This window comes from Chiloscyllium plagiosum, unplaced genomic scaffold, assembly GCF_037043375.1.
Source record: "Chiloscyllium plagiosum isolate Xiang-an unplaced genomic scaffold, Cpla_swu_hap1 HiC_scaffold_21, whole genome shotgun sequence".
NCBI lineage: Eukaryota > Metazoa > Chordata > Chondrichthyes > Orectolobiformes > Hemiscylliidae > Chiloscyllium > Chiloscyllium plagiosum.
This window is the reverse complement of record NW_028270159.1, coordinates 82,807,545-82,825,468: the sequence shown is the minus strand read 5'-3', so window position 1 is coordinate 82,825,468 and position 17,924 is coordinate 82,807,545. Positions and strand designations below refer to the sequence as shown.

The 17,924-nt window shown below is 43.5% G+C and overlaps 1 pseudogene; it reads left to right on the top strand.

Annotated features, from left to right (window-relative positions):
• LOC148146475 (uncharacterized) overlaps nucleotides 1-17,827 on the top strand; it is a 73,304-nt pseudogene extending 55,477 nt beyond the window's left edge.
• The last annotated feature ends 97 nt before the right edge of the window (nucleotides 17,828-17,924 follow it).

The following is a 17,924-nucleotide window of genomic DNA, read 5'->3' as shown; positions in this document are numbered from 1 at the left end:
TATCGACTCCTTGGAGGACCAGTTCCACCACAGAACACACCAGATGGCTTCCTTCTTTCGAGACGACAATTTCCCTTCCCACGTGGTTAAAGATGCCCTCCAACGCATCTGATCTACATCCCGCACCTCCGCCCTCAGACCCCACCCCTCCAACCGCAACAAGGACAGAACGCCTCTGGTGCTCATCTTACACCCCACCAAGCTTCACATAAACCAAATCATCCACCGACGTTTCCGCCACCTCCAAACAGACCCCACCACCAGGCATATATTTCCCTCGCCACGCCTTTACGCCTTTCGCAAATACCGTTCCCTTCGTGACTACCTGGTCAGGTACACGCCCCCCTACAACCCACCCTCCCACCCTGGCACCTTCCCTTCCCACCGCAGGAACTGAGTTACCTGCGCCCACACCTCCTCCCTCACCCTAAAGGAGCCTTTCACATCCATCAAAGTTTTACTTGCACATCCACTAATATCATTTATTGTATCCATTGCTCCCGATGCGGTCTCCTCTACATTAGGGAGACTGGACGCCTCCTAGCAAAGCGCTTTAGGGAACATCTCCAAGACACCCGTACCAATCAACCAGACCGCCACGTGGCCCAAAGTTTCAACTCCCCCTCCCACTCTGCCGAGGACATGGAGGCCCTGGGCCTCCTTCACTGCCGCTCCCTCACCACCAGACGCCTGGAGGAAGAACGCCTCATCTTTTGCATCGGAACACTTCAACTCCAGGGCATCAATGTGGACTTCAACAGTTTCCTCATTTCCCCTTCCCCCACCTCACCCCAGTTCCAAACTTCCAGCTCAGCATTGTCACCATGACTTGATTTGACTTGTCCTACCTGCCTGTCTTCTTGTCCACCTATCTACTCCACCCTCCTCTGCCCCCGACCTATCATCTACATCCCCTCCCCCACTTTATGCTACTTTCTCCCACCCCCATCCTCCTCTAGCTTATCTCTCCACGCTTCAGGCTCTCTGCTTTTATTCCTGATGAAGGGCTTTTACCCGAAACGTCAATTTTACTGCTCTTCGGATGCTGCCTGAACTACTGTGCTCTTCCAGCACCACTAATCCAGACACATATAAATGTACCTCCACATTAATACACATTGATACAAATACAGAAACACAGGCATACACAATAATGCCTTGACATTTATACAGACGTAGGGAATCTGTAAGTATATTTTTTCATCTTTGGTTATTTTCTCACTATTTCACTCTCTGTGTCGTGGTTTCTCAGCATTACTCTTAGGTGTTTGAGTTTGCCAGTATGTCAGTTGTCTTGCATGGAGCACGATGTTGTAAAATTTCCAAGCTTGCAGATATGTGACAGATGAGGATCAAATTAGAGCTTTTTAATGTGGTGTACTTTGGTAGGAATGACTTTGAAAGACAGCATAAAACAATCTGTATCTTTCTCGACGGGGTCCAAGAGCAGAGGGTGCTGTGTGTATATGAGCACAGATTATTGAGATGCCAGGACAGATAGGGAGAGCAGTAAATACCACAGATACTTTTCAGTTTCTGAGCTGTTTACAGTAGTATGCGTAAGAGAGTGCCACCGTTCTTCCTTCCTGGGAGGTGTTGGTGACAATGTGTCGTGAGCACACTCTCGTGACCACTGAGAAAATGGGGATTCCATTTGTACCAACTCGACACAAAAGGTAGATGGCATCAGGGCCACACTTGCTGAATTATGCCGTGGGTAAACGGAACTGCCAATAGTTTTAAAGTGAGAATTGTCCCTCAATGAACATTGCTTCTGACCCAATTGTAGGGCTTGGATATTTCCGAATCTCCACGCGAGGCATCCTACCCCTGTCTGAATTGTACCAGTGTGTGAGGACACAGATATGGAGCACTCCAACACTTGGCTTGGCACTTTCCTTCCTATTCCATGTTTTTTCTTATGTAATGGGAGATAGGAAAGGAGGGATTGAGGCTGGGAGTGGGTGGCCGTACTGCTTATGTTGGCATATGAATTGGCGTAGTGTCTGTACGTAGTCAGTCCACAGTGTTGAATCCATGCAGTGTTATTAATGTGGAAGGATAGCAGAAGGCTGTTGGGGGATTGGAGAGAAAGAGAGAGAGAGAGGTAGGAAAGATGCTGTATGCAGTGGAGAGAGTGGTGGAAAATGAGCCTAATTCACGGGACAGGTGCTATAACAGAAATACAGTGAGCATGAGGGAGCAGAGAGAATATGGTGACGGTCGTTGATGCCTGTCTTGTATTGCTGGGCATTTCTTCAGACTACAGGTACTGCACTGGGCTGGGTGGTAAACTCAGACCATGCTTGGTGGGACTGGTAGTGTGGCCCACTCTGGGAAAAGAATGGTCCTCTTCTGTACTATCCCATCCACCAAGATTTCGGTGCCCCCGTCGACAAAACGTTGTATAATTGCCGCTTCTCTGGAATGCTCACGGTAAACTGTGCAGGATAGCTCCCAACTAAGAAACCTGCCTTGTCCTTTTAAGGATAGCGCCAGTGCCAGGTATCGTGGGATATCCAGGAAAATCCGGGCGATGGTGTGTATCATCAGCAATTATGGGTGGGAGAATTGAACTGTCATTGAATGAGAGGGACACCATGGATTGGGGTATGTTGTTACTGAAGTGAGTTCAAAAGGAAACGATCTCGGCCTCGTGCAGACGATTCCATGACACACTCAATGAAAATGTGACTGAGACAAAGTATTGTTAGATTGAGCACAAAGCGACTTAGACTTTGCTGAGCCCACCCCCCGTTTCAAAGCTCAGCTGCTTGTCCATTACTCGCTATCACAGAGAAGGAGTTAAACGTGTCTTACCTTTGGTGGGGGCGGGGTGGGGGGGAGGCGGGGGCGCACTCTTTGTGGCAAGTCATCATAAATCTATTAGTTTAAAAATTGAGGTGGAAACGGACCAACTGAATCTAAAAGGTAAAGTTCGAAATTGGAGGAAAGCCAAATTTGATAATGTTAGGCACGAACTTTTAAAATACGATTGGACCTCATAGTGGCATGTAAGTGGAAGGGGTACGCCTACAAAAACGAGATGTCAAGAGTTCAGAGTCAGTTTGTTCCTGTTAGGGTGAATGGTAAAGGTGGGAGTGTGAGAAATGCCGGATGGCTCGAGGAGTTGAGGTTCTGTTCCTGGATAAGTGGGAATCATATGTCAAATATAGACAGCAGAAATCGAGTCTTTTTCAATAGCCATTGGATGAAGTGTCATTGGGTTGACAGAATTTATTGGCCATCTCTAATTTCCCAAATGACAGTTCAGAGTTAAACACAATGTTGTGTGTTTGGAGATCACATGTCGACCAGACAAGGTAAGTATTGCAGTTTGCTTCCTTAAAGGATATTCGTGTATCAGATGGGATTTTTCCAAACAATTGAAATGGATTAATCATCGTCATGAGACTCTTAATTCCAGGTATAAAGTGAATCGCCAGAGGAGTCTAAAGGCAGGAGGAATGCACCTCAGAAGGAAATCAGGAGGGCAAACAGGGTATATGAGGTAGCTATGACAAGTAAAGTTAAGGGGAATCCAAAGGCATTCCATAAATGAATTAAAGAGAAAAGAGCAACTAGGGAGATGAATAACATTGCCGATGTGCAGACCTGCAAGAGATGAAGGAGGTATTAAAAAAGCACTTTGTATCATATTAACTGTGCAGAAGGATATTGAAGCTACAGAATTCCGAAATATTCAATGACCTCATGGAAAGTGTCTGTATTACAGAGGAGTTCATAAGACGTATAAAGTTGGAAAAATCTCCAGGACCTAATCAGATGTACCCGAGAAGTCGTGGAACGATAGGAAACTGAATGCTGGGCCCGATACTGAGGTATATGAATTATGGATAGCCACAGGTCAAATGTTGGAAGACTAGAGCTTGGCTAACGTAGTGCCACTACTAAAAGAATCTAAGAAGGGTGATAAGGAAAAGAGGTGAGCCTGACGCCAGTGGTGGTCAAGTTGTTGGGAGAGTATTATGAGGCATAGGATTTGCATGGATTTTCAAAGGCATGGACTGATTATGAATAGTCAACATAGATTGAAGCATGGGAAATCCTGTCTCGCAAACTTGACTGAGTTTTCTGAACAATTGACTAAGATGCTTCATTGAGGCAGGGAAATGTATATTGTTGAAATGGACCTCAGTAAGTGATTTGACAACTTTCCACATGGTAGACCAGTTAACAAGATTAGTATATATGTAATAAAGGGAGAACTAGCCATTTTATTAGAAAATTGACTTGAAGGTAGGAGTTGAGGTTTGTGGTGTAGACTTGTTTTTGAACTGCTAGGATGTGAGCAGAGGTGTGCGACAAGGATGGGTGCTGATTCCACTAGTTTTAATTGCTTATATGAATGTATTGGATGTGAGCATAGGAGGACTAGTTGGTAAGGTTGAAGATATCACCAAAATTTATGGTGTAGTGGACAGGGAAGACGGGATCTTTATTAGATGGGCCAATAGGCTGAGGAGTGGCAGATGGTGTTTACAACAGATAAGTGTAAAGTGCAATATTTTGGAGAGGCAAATCATTGCAAGACTTATACACGCAATGAGCGGGTCCTGCGTCGAAAGACAAAGGGACCTGGGAGTGCAGGTTCATGGCTCCTTGAAAGTGCAGCCACAGTTAGATAGGATTGTGAAAAGGCTTTGGTATGTTTGTCGTTTTTGGTCAGCACTTTGGCTATAGGAGTCGGGACGTCATGTACTGGACAGTAATTCCATCACTTTTCAAATACTGCATTCAATTGTAGCTCTTCTCCTGTGGGAAAGACGTTGTGAATGTTGAAGTGGGTCAGAGAATATTTACAAGAATGTTGCTGGGACTTGAGCTTTAGAGAGAGGTTGAATAGTTTGGGGCTACTTTGCCTGGGGCGTGAGGGGCATGGACAGGGTGAATATCAAAGGTCTTTTCCCCAAAACTAGAGTGTTACAATCTCAGGTGAGAGGGGAAATCAATTAAAAGGGACCTAAGGAGCAACTTTTTCATGCGGTGGGTGGTATATGTTTGGAATGAACTGCCACAAGTTGTGGTGGAGGCGGGTAAAATTACAACATTTAAAAGGCATTTGGATAGGTATATGACGACAAACGGTTTAGACCGATATAGGCAAAATGCTGGCAAGTGTGACTAGATTGTTTTAGGATATCTGTTCAGCAGAGATCACTTGGATAGAAGGGTTTATTTCAATGTTATACAACTCCATGCCTCTCTGACTCTGTCTGAGTTCACAGCAAAATTCTGTTTCTGCATCATTACTGGAAATGCTGCAAAATGCTGTTGAAATGTCTTAATTTCAGCATACTGAAACCTGTGAACACATCCTTCGACAATGCTCTCTCCTAGTGTCTCTCCCGCTGTCTACTTTCCAAACCCTCACATTTGTTGTTAATCAAACTGACATTCAGTTTTAATGTGAATAACTGCCCTGTATCTTTCCCTGGCCTTTAGTGATGCTTACCCTAGAACAGCAGATTCCACTGTTAAGAAGTTGAGGAAAAGTTTTATTTTAAAGCATAGCTTGCGGTTTCGTTGTCCTGCACGGTACTTCATGTTGGACTGTGGGATTTCAGCAGCTTTTCAGACACGTCTTTGTAACTTGTGCTGAGCCTATTTACTGAAAGCCCGCGTTAACCACTCTTTGCTAATCAGTTGCTCAGTTGCATGAGGAATCCCTTCAACTGTGTTTGATTTAGACGAGGATTCTAATTTGTCATTCAGTGACATTTAATTTAATTCGGTTCTTGAAAATTTACTAGAAATACTGGGGAATCTTCACGTGGAAGTTGTGTTTTAAGCTTCTGTGTACATTCAAGAAGCTTAGAGTATTTGGTGACCAACTCTGGAGAAGTTACAAAGTGATGAAGTTGAAAGAAAATCCTTAAGAGCAAGTTGAAAAGCTGTCATGTGGCTGACTGCAGGCACAAAGTGTCCTGAACAATTTTAAAATGAAACATTTTGGCTGTAACATAAGAAACCTTGTTGTTTTCACAGCACTTTGAATTCAAGCAACCTGTTTAAATTATGCCCCAATATTCTAAAAGTGAACCGAATTTGAATTTTACTGTTTTGACAGCATCGAACCAATGAGATGATCCACTGTTTTGGGGTATAAAACGCCAACGCTAAAAGAAGGTGCTCTTTTAGCAATAAAAAGAGCACCTTCTGCCAATGAACGAAAGCGACTCTCCATAAAAGGTACCTTTTTATGCATATACAAAAAAAAATCTGCAGCAGAAGGCTGAAGACGTCCCGGGCAGTTCTGCAGTGGAGGATCGACACTGGTGGTTGGTTTTGAAAATTATAGGCTGTAAATTAAATAGGGGCTTTATTGGATCATTATATTGTTACAGTTAGCGAAATATTTTAGACAAAGGACGCTCGGAGATGGAATATTTTGTGTTTAATGATCACTTTTGGAGTTAAAGAATACAGTGATATTTGGGGTAGTTCTCTGTCACCCATGCTTTAACAGATTACGAGGCAAGATGAGCATTTCTGTGTGCGTGGTTTAATTAGTGGAAGCGTTTACCGGCGTGTTGCAACAACAGAATAGATGACAGTTGCTGAGGGATAGACCATAAATCTTTCAATCATTTTAATTCTTGTATTTGTGAATGGTGCCAGATCAGTGCAGGGTTGTATATGCCCCAACCTGTTTATAAAAAAGACAGAGATAAAACAACAGACCAGCTGTATAAAATGTCTGATGGGGCCATGTCTAGAGGCCATAAAGCAATGTAAAAATATTTATTGCTCATTGACTTTGTGCAATGCTGCTCCAAGTTTTAAATGCCCAGTTGTGAAGGCCTTTCAAACATCGAGACATCTTTCAGAGCAACGCGACTGCTGCTCAGGAACGGCGAGAAACTAATCTGACAACATACGCCTGTCAAAGAGGGATATGAGGAATTTATTCAGCCCATACGAGCCTGATCCCACTTAAAGATGTGGAAAGCTGAAATTTGGGACATTTTGCAAAAGGAATGAGTGAAAACATAGAGAAATGTTGCTGCTTCTGTACGAGGTGCTAATTAAAGGACACCTGGATTAAATAGTGCTGTTTGTTTTTTTTCCGTAACTGAGAAGGGTGAGAGGTCCAGCAAATACTGTTTACTGGCTGTTCATCATCCAATGGTTGCTGCGTCATTTAATGCCTCCGGCCTGCTATACACGCTTAGGAGAAGGCCATTCAGCCTATTGAGAATGGTACATGGGGATAGGCTGAGGCCATTCCATCCAGACCGAGTAAATGCTCCCTTTTACTATAATATAAAAATCCGTAAGGAAGGGGTTAACGGAACATATTCGTTCTGTCATGATTTGAAGACGCTGGTGTTGGACTGGGGTGTACAAAGATAAAAGTCACCAAGTTATAGTCCAACAGAATTTGTAGCAAAAGTTTACAGTGTGATGTAATTGAAATTATATATTGAAAAAGACCCAGATTATTTCTTTCATATGTAAATCACAAAACATTTTGAAAAAGATGCATTGTCTGTTTATAACACAGTGCTTAGCCTCTCTATGTTGATTACCCAAATCTTTGCCAGTTGTTCAAATTTAAACTGATTTCCTCCATGCATATTCTATCTAATAAAAACGGTTTTCATATCGACTGCCAACAATGCACCAACACAAATACATATAATGCGCAAATGAGATACAGAAATATGCATTTATGGGAGTTCATTTACTGTCACTCGATGGATTGCAAATCCTCCCATGCAACACATTTCTCAAATAAAGCATATGAGTGATATACTGCAATGGTTTACAATGTTCCCCATGCTGGGCAGATAGTCTAATTTATGGAGTACTCCATTAGAACGGTCTGCACAGCTTTCCATTCTGGCTGGTATCTTGCCCCGTTTATGTTGTCTGGGCAGGTCTATGAGGCAGATTCAGAACTTGATGTGACAAACCATTTCTACTGATCTGACAATGTCTTAATGGAATGTTCTCATCCTTGTGATTGGGCCAACCATTGTCTCACTTCTCCAGTTAGTTATACTCTTCTGTCTCCTTATCTATATGTTCACAACATGTTAGCAGTTAATTAATTACTTGTCTCTCTGTGTCTTTCCCTGACCTCAGCTTTTGACTCCCCAGTGTATCGAGTGTTGGCATTTTGAAGATCAGAAAAAATGACTTGGTGTGTGTCGGGCCGTTGTTCTCTTCCCAGTATGTCCCATATGGTGCTCCATGTTGGATAGAGGGGCTTTCAGCAGCTTTGACGCATGTCTTTGTAACTTTGTCTGTGCCTGTCCACGGACCGCCTGTAATGCCCTCTCAGCTGATTGTGCGTTCAGTAACACGAGGAAGTCCCTCGAGTATTATTCTAAATGGTTACGCATCGCTGTTGCAGCTTAGGAATTTCTGACTGTCTCCTGCTATTGAAAAGTTAATGCAGGTGCTGGGGCTGTTATTTTGGAGGTTGCACTGTGAGCTGCCTCAGATATTCAGGGAGACATGCGGAATCTGGAAGGGGAGACAAGGCGCTCTGTCTTCCCTTCTTTGGATCGTTTCACGGAACGTCTCTGGGTCACCCGCACCCACCAACCCCACCGCCCTGTGGCTGAACTCTTCAGCGCCCGCTCCCTCTCCATCAACGACATGCAGGTCCAGCCTACCGTTGCTAATCGACGCCGGGGTGAAGAATGTCTCATATTTCGCCTTTGGACCAGACATACACATGGGATAAATGTGGATTTTAACAGCCTCCTCACTTCCTCTCCCCCAACAGTATCCCAGTCCTCAGCCTCCAACTCGACACCGCCCACCAGAACTGTCCATCCCTCCTCCCTCAGAACTATCACCTTCTCCTTCACCTTAAAACACACATCGCCTTCTCAGCTACCTTCTCCCCAACCCTAACCCCGTCCCATTTATGTCTCAGATTTGTCCCACAAACCTCATTCCTGATGAATGTCTGATGCCTGAAACGTTGATTCTCCTGCTCCTCGGTTGCTGCCTGACTGCTGTGCATTCCCATCAATACATTCTCGACAACACAATGATGTTTGTAAATATACGGTTTGGGAGAAAGTTTTTGTGTTGCAAGTAATAGTTATCGACAAAGTTAACATGACTGTCCGATGCAGTATGGAGAAACAATAGATGCAGTACATTTGAGCTTTTGCGAATATTTTTCATAAAGTCCCAAGCCGAGAGTGCAAAATCAAACTGAGTGGTACTGGGGCTAATACATGAACATGGTTTTAGAATGGGCGAGCTGACAAGAAGCACTGTATCGTTTAAAGATATCATTGTTTTGTAGCAGACGCATCATGGAATACCACAGACGGTGGTACTTCGGCCTCAGCTATTCCCAGTACATCTCAAAGATTTGATTGAGAGGATCAAATGCAATATTTCCAAGTCTGCTGATGGTACTAACCGATGTTGGATGATTGTGGCAAGTGGAGTGACTGGGCAAATACGTGGCAGATGAAGAGCAATGTGGGTAGATCTGATGTTGTGCTCTTTGGTGGGAAAAATAGAATGTCAAAATACCATTTGAAAAAGCATTGATGAAAGAACGTTGTTAGAATAAGGTGAATTATGGTCATTTTCTTTTTTTCCTGCTGCAAACCCCTGCGAGGTCCATGCAGGACAGTGAGTTCTGAAACCAGAAGTCAATACTGGGAATGGCACTGGCACGCTGACCAGCGTACGTAGACCCACATGGATATCTCTATCACTGAAAAGGATTTGGATCTCCTTTCACTGCAGTCACCGAAAGCAATATTGCAGGAATGGAAAACAGTTAAGAAGAGAAATGTTGTATTGCACTTCATTTCCAGGGGATTTGAGTCCAGCAGTGATGGTATCTCACTGCAACTGTACATAGGCTTGGTGATACCTCATCTAGAACATTGTGGAGGATTGTGTGAAGTTTTGGACTACTTAACTAACAAACGACACCAGACATTGAGGGAGAGCAGCGGCGTAGAGCCACACTGATCTCAGCGATGAAAGGATTGTGTAGGAGAGGAGTATGGGGCGAATGAACCTGTATTCCTTGGGGTTTAGGAAAATGAGTGGAGATCTCAGTGACATATATAATTCTTTTACAAGGTGAAACCGATTGGAAGCAGGGATGATAATTCATCTTGCTGGAACGTCTAAACCAATTGCCCACAGTATTAGGTACAGACAGGTTACTCTGCATTGAGATGACAATTAATGTCTGCGCTCAGAGACTGGTGAACCTGGGGGACTCTCTCGCACATAAGTCTGTGGAAGTCAAGGCACTGAATATAAATGAGGATTTCTATATACTAGAGGGAGTGAACAGGCTAATGGTGTGGAGATAGAGCAACAGCCATCATTTTTGGATTATGGTAGAAAACTCAATGAACCAAAGGGATTAATCAAATGTCTATTTTTATATTTTTATAATAGTTAATCATATTAAGGAATATGCACATTTTGTGGGCAAAGTGCATTGATGGGATATTCTCAAATGAACTAGGCTCAATGTGTTGAATGACCTCCTCCTTCCCGATGTTTCTGTGCAGTCTGTGGGAAAACTCTGCAAATGTTGTCACAAGCCGTCACGTGTTCGGAAAGAGGGAACTGCAGGCCTACAGGACTGTGTATCCGGATACGTTTTCCAATTCTGAGCCTGGTGATGGTTGTTCTATCTGGTTTGTTCTTGAAGACATCAGAACAATGTGATATAATTGATGGTCTGCTTGGCCCTTTCGGAAACTATTGAAGAGTTCATCATATTTCTGCGTGCCTGACGTCACGTTTAGGCCAGACCAGGAATGCACGCGTGATTTGATTCCTGAAAGTACACTGGAGAATAAAGTGGTGCTTCCAGTCGACGCTGAATTCAGGGTCACTGTTTCTGACACTAGATTTTAGATCTCGATATTTTATTAAATATTTTTTAACTTCCACCAGCTGTCAGAGCATTAGTCTGGCGTGGTTAGTAATCCAATGACATTTCCACAACAACAACATTTCAACATGGGAACCTATCACAGACCACACTGAGCAGGTTATTTCTGAGCTGCTTGGCAGCTCTGTCAAAAAGAACTCCCACCAATGTTACTGTCTTGATGGGACTGAAGCGGTGGGAATTGGTCAAATGGTAATTATTCTTCTGTTAGGGGATGGGACACAGCTAAATAATTTTCCACGTTGTTGCGAAGCTGTAAGATTTGGAGCTGGAATGAAACAGTTTCACCAGGGACAACATGCAACAGACGTTTTCAGTCCTATTCCAGGAACGATGTCACGGCCCATTGTCTTTGTTATATCTATTTTGTTCAGCTGTTTCTTCACGTCAGGTGCAGTGAATCGAATTGGTTGAGCATGGAAATCTGTGATACTGTGGGTATCCTTGCGAGGGTGAGGTGGATCATCGACTGAACACTTCTGGCAGATGATAGCACAAATAGTGCATGCTTTGCTTTTACCCTGATGCGCAGGGCTATTCCATTCTTAATAATTGGGATATTTGTGGAGCCATCCACTCCAGTATGTTGTTTATTCGTTCACCACCATTTTTTGACTAAACAGGGCAGGACGGAAGAGTTTCGATCTGATCTGTTGGTCTTGAAAGCATTTTACCTTCTCTTTCAGATGTTAGTTCTGGTCTTTGGAGTGTAACCAGTCCAGTCCAGTATCTTTAACAGGTTGTGATCAGGTTTCAGTACACACGTTTCTAACCCTGGCATGTGCAACACACTCATTGCTGAATTATAGATTGGCTTGTTGGTGATGGTAGACTGAGGGAGTATATCGGGCAAAAGGTTGCAGGTTGGGGTTCAATATCATTTTACTGCTCCTGCTGTGGCTTACATTACTACATCAATGTTCACAATGATATTTTCAATGTAAGAGGAGCACGATCTTTGAAGAGGCTTTTTGTCCTAGAAATGAGCTGAGAGCAACAAAGCTTTGGTGATGAAAGAGATTTATAAAGTCATAGGGTCTTATGTTCACAAAATATACATAGGTGTCCAAAATCAATGTACCTTTGATTTTGGACACCTCTCCCCTGGGGAAAAGACATTGACTATTTACCCTATCCATGTCCAACATAATTATAACACTCTGCAAGTTCACCATTCAGCTTGCTACACAAAAGGGACAATAATTCCCAGACTATCAAAGTCCGTGACCACGGGATTAGTACCGGTTCCACGTACTCGCCAACATAAAAATGAAAGAATAGGCAGGAAGAACATGTGGCTTGTGGGATGGTGTAGGAGGTTCAGGTTTGTTGGACATTTGGACCGGTTCTGCGGAAGATGGGACTATTAAAAATTGGATGGTCTACACCTGAACCAGACTGGAACTAACGCCCTTGGGGAAGTTTTTGCAAATACTGTTGGGGAACTTTTAAACTCACGTGGAAACCAGAATACCAGAGAAGTAGACAACAAGGTCGAAACTGGAGACTATAAGAATCATAAAGTTAACATTAATAAGGGGACGGGTAGGCAGAGTGCAGATGAACGCAAAGAACTGGTGGCCTCAAGTGCATATACTTTCATGCATGGAGTATTTTGGGGAAGGCAGATGAACGTCGGGCTTGGGTTGGTGCCTGGAATTATGTCGTTATTAAGGTCACAGAGACTTGGTTGAAAGAAGGGCCTGATTAACAACTAAATGTTCCAGGATATAAACGCATCAGACAGGGCAGGGAAAGAAGTAAAAAGGGTGGGGAGGAGTTGCATTGTTGGTCAGGGATGATATCACGGCTCAGCAAACATAGGGCATCATGGTGGGCTTTAGTAGTGAAGCTTATGGGTGGAACTGAGAAATAAGAAGGGTGCAATTCCATTGTTGGAGCTGTATTACAGGCCTCCCAACAGTGAGTGTGAGGTAGAAGGACAAATGGGTGAACAGATTATGGAAAGATATCGAGCCCACAGTGTGGTTGTGATTAGACATGTTAATTTTACGAACATTTAATCGCAGGCAATTAGTGACTGCGGTCTGGATAGGATAAAATTTATAAGAAGCGTCCAGGAAAGTTTTCTGGAGCAGTATGTCAATAGTCCGACGAGTAAAGAGGCCACATTGAACCTGGTGTTGGGTAATGATCCAGGCAAGGCGGTAGAAGTTGCTTTGGGGATTTCTTTGGGAACAGTGACCACAATTCTGTAGGCTTTAGAATACTCATCGAAAAAGATGAGAGTTGTTCTAAGGGAAACGTACTAAATTGGGCCAAGACCAATTCTGTAAAGATTAGGCCGAAGCTGGAAAATGCGGATTGGAGCAACTATTTGAAGGGAAGTCCACATTTCATATGTGAGAGGAATTCAGAAATAATGTGAAAATAGTGCAGGATAAGCATGCCCCGTTGAAAGCAAAGGATAGGAAAGGCAAGATTCATGGACCGTGGATGACAGGAGAAATGGTACGATTAGCCAAGAGGAAAAGAGAAGCGTACATAAAGTTCAGGTAGCTAAAAACAGAACGGACCGGCGTGGAATATCGGGAGAATAGGACCATTCTTAAACGAGGAATTAAGCGGACTAATAAGATTGAAGAATTCATTATTGGGCAGTTTATGGAAAAATGCAGATGTAGTAAAGTTGTTGTTCTGGGTGATTTCAACTTTCCCAAAATCAACCGGTATCTCCTTAAAGAAGATTGTTTGGATGGAGCCGTTTTCGTCAGGTTTTATCAGGAGGGGTTCCTTACTCAGTATGTAGACAGGCCAACGAAGGGAGAGGCTATTTTGGATTTGGTGCTCGGAGGTGAGCAGGACCGGTGTCAGATCTCGTGTAGGGAGCACACTTCAGTGACAGTCATCATAATTGCCTCACATTTATCAAAGTCTTGAAGAGGGAAGACAGCAGTTACAGGTCGGGAAGATACTTAATTGGGGAAATGATGATGCTCTCAGACAGGAGTTGGGAAGTACAGCACGGGAGTTATTGTTCCACAGAAAGGGCATAGCAGACATGTTTAAGGAGAAGGTGTTGCAAATGATGCAAAAATTTGTTCCTCTGAGACGGGTTAGAAGGGGATGACGAGAACAGATGAACTTCTCACCAAAAGGAAGTAGATAGCTGACACAAGGTGGAGGAAGTAAGGATCTACCACAGCTTTAGAGGATCACAGGTTTGCGAGAAAGGAGCCCGGAAATGGACTGAGGACAGTCAGGATCGGGCACGAAAAACGCATTTAACTCAGACGTAAGGAATAAGAGAATGATCAGGGATAAAGTAGGGCCGATCAGGGACAGCATAGGGAAATTGTGCATGGAATATCAGCAGAAAGGGGAAGCTCTAAATGAGTCTTTTTGCTTCGGTTGTCACGAAGGAAAGGGACTTTGTTTCGAATGGGAGCTTTGAGGAACTTGTATAGTTCAATCGATGAAGCTGATGTGCTGAAAACTTTGGCAAACATTAAGATTGGTGAGTCCCCAGGTAAAGGCCAGATTTATCCTAAGCGACTCCAGGAAGCGAGAAAGGATATTGTTCCACTTTTCAAAAAGGGTAATAGGGAAATCCCTGGCAATTACAGACTAATTCGTCTTACGTCTATGGTCAGCAAAGTTTTGGAAAGAATTCTGAGGGATAGGATTTATGACTAGGAGAAAGTGAGGACTGCACATGCTGGAGAACCAGAGTGGAAAAACGTGGTGTTGGAAAAACACAGCAGGCCAGGCAGCATTCGAGGAGCAGGAGAATCGACGTTTCGGGCACAAGCCCTTCTTCATTCCTGTGAGCGGCAGGTCATGCCTCACAAATTTTATTTTTCTTTGGGGAGGTGACAAAGCAGGTCGATGAAGGTCGAGCAGTAGATGTGTCATTTGATAAGGTTCCCCATGATAGCCTCACTCATAAAGTCAGGAAGTATGGGATACAGGGAGAGTTGGCTATCTGGTTCAGAATTGTTTGGATGACCAAAGGCAGAGAGTGCATGTAGATGGAAAGAATTCTGCCTGGAGGTCAGTGTTGAGTGGGTCCCACCGAGCTCTGTTCTTGGGTTTGTGCTCTTTGTACATTTTAACAATGAGTTGGGTGAGTAGGTTGAGAGTTGGTGAGTAAATTTGCAGAAGACACAAATGTTGGAGGTCCTTTTATTGTATCGAGGAATACTGCAGCTACAGCGTGACATAGGTAAAATATAGTGCTGGGCTGAAAATGACAAATGGAGTTCAACCTTGACAATATGAGGTGATACATTTTGGAAGGTCGAATTCGAAATCTGAATATAGGATTCCAGACAGGATTCTTGGAAGTGTGGAGGAACAGAGAGATCTTGGTGTTCAAGTAGATAGGTCCCACATAGTTGCTACCCAAGTGGGTAGGTGTGTTAAAGAGCATATAGTGTTTTGGCTTTCATTAACAGGGGGATCGAATTTAATGCCCCGAGGTTTTGTTACAGCTCTACAAGTCACTGGTGAGACCACACATGGAATATTGTGAACAGTTCTGGTCGCCCTATTGGAGGAAAGGTACAGAGGCTTTGGAAGCAGTGCAACAAAGGTTTACCAGGATGTTGCCTGGACTGTAGGGCTTGCCTTGTGGAGAGAGGTTGACCAAGCTCGGACTTTTACCTGTGGAGAGGAGGAAGAGACGTGACCTGATCGAGGTACGCAAGGTAATGAAAAAAATAGGTAGAGTCAATAGCCTGAGACTTTTCCCCAGTGCAGCATTGACTGGTACGAGAGCGCGTAGTTGTTAAGATATTAGGAGAAAGGTATCGACGGGATGTCAGAGGAAGGTTCCTCCTGCACAGAGTTGTGAATGCATGGAATGCGTTGTCAACGGTGATGGTGGAAGCAGAGTCATTCGGGACATTTAAGCGACTGCTGGGCATGCAAATGGAGAGCAGACAACTGAGGGGTGTGTAGCTTAAGTTATTTAATTTTACATTAGGATTAATATTCGGGACCACATCGTGGACTAAAGGGCCTACGTTTCTATTTTCGATGTTCTATTAAAAGTGGTCATTAAATAACTTTTGCGAGAACAATTAATGAGAATCGCAAAGCCTTTTATTCACATATCAGGAGCAAGCGGGTAACTGGAGAAAGGATTGGTCCACTAAAGGATAAGGAAGGAAGCAAGGGTGCATTTTGAACCTGAGAAGATGTGTGAAATTCTGAATGATTACTTTGCATCAGTGTTCACTGAGAAGAGGGACATGATGAATATTGAGATGAGAGATAGAAGATAGATTACTCTGGATCACGTTCACAAAAGTAGGTACGATGTGTTTGGTAGGCTAGAGCTTATTAAGATGGACAAATCCACAAGACCGGGTGGGATGTACTCCATGTTTCTAAGGGAGGCATGAGAGAAAATAACTAGGCCCTGTCAGCTAACTTTGTAGCATCCTTAAACACAGGTGAGGTTCTGGAGGATTGGAAAATTGCTCATTTGCCCCCCTGTACAAGAGGGTACTAGGAATATTTCGGTTAACTACAGACCAGTTAGCCTGACATCAGTGGTGGGAAAGTTGCTGGAGAAGGTAAAGTCTATTTATATTTGGAACAGAATGGACTTAGCAGTGATAGGCAAAATGATTTTCTGCAGGGGAGATCGTGCCTTACCAACTTGGATTATTTGAGTAAGTAACCGCCTTAATAGATGAAGGAAGGGCTGTAGATGTCACATACATAGACTTTGACAAGGCGTTTGATAAGGTTCCCAACGTAAACTAACGGAGAATGTGAAGTCACATGGTGTGCAGAGTGTTCGAGCTAGGTGGATAATGAACTGGTTGAAAAACAGGAGACCGAGACTAGTCGTTGAAGGGAATTTCTCCAAATGGAGAAAGGTGACGAGTGGTGTTCCACAGGGATCAGTGCTGGCGCCAGTGCTGTTTGTGCTGTACCTAAATGATCTGGAAAAGGGCACTGTTGGTATAATCAACAAGTTTGCAGATGACATGAAGATTGGTGGAGGAGCAGGAAACATAGGACACAGTAAAAGAATACAGGAGAATATAGATTGACTGGAGGGTTGGCAGAGAAGTGGTGGATGGAGTTCAATCCAGGCATTTTGGAAAGTCCAATTTTAGAACGAATTATACAGTAAACGGAATGGCATTGTGAAAAGTTGATGAGCAGAGAGATCGGGGAGTGCAAGTCCATTGTACCCTGAATGTCGCTCACAGGTGGATGGATTGGTCAAGAAGGCGTATAGCATGCTTGCCTTCATCGTATGGGGTATTGAGTATAAGAACTGTCAGGTCTGTTAAAATTGTACAAGACAAGGTTTGGCCGAATTTTTAATACTGTGTACATTTCTGGTCGCCGCATCACCAAACAGATGTGGAGGCTTTAGAGAGGGCGCAGGCAAGGTTTATTAGGATGTTGTCTGGTATGGAATGTGCTAGCTATGAAGAGCGGTTGAGTAGCTTTGGATTATTTTCATTAGAAAAAAGGTGATTGAGGCGAGACATTATTGAGGTCTACAAAATCATAAAAGATACAGACAGGGTAGATCGAGATAAGCGTTTTCCAGAGTGAAGGATTCAGTAATGAGATGTCACGCTTTCAAGGTGAGAGGTGAAAAGTTTAAGGGGGATACTCGGTGCAAATACCTTATGCAGAGGGTGGTAGGTGTCTGGAACGCGTTGCCAGCAGAGGGAGAGAGGCAGGCACGTTAGATTCATTTCACATGCGTCTGAACAGATGGATGATTACATGGGGAGCAGAGGGAAAAAGAATTGGGTGACAGGTTTACACAGTGGATTTGAATTGGCTCAGGCTTGGAGAGTCAAAGGGCATCCTGGGCTGTAAATTTTCTTTGTTATTTTTTCTTTGTTCTTTCCAGGCTACCCTTATACCTCAAGATCTCCAGTCTCTTTCACATCATTGTAAATATTTTGCACACTTTCCGGTTTATAACATTCTTCGTACATCAGGGCATCACGAATTGTACACAGTACTCAAAATTTGACTTTATTGTCCTCTTGCA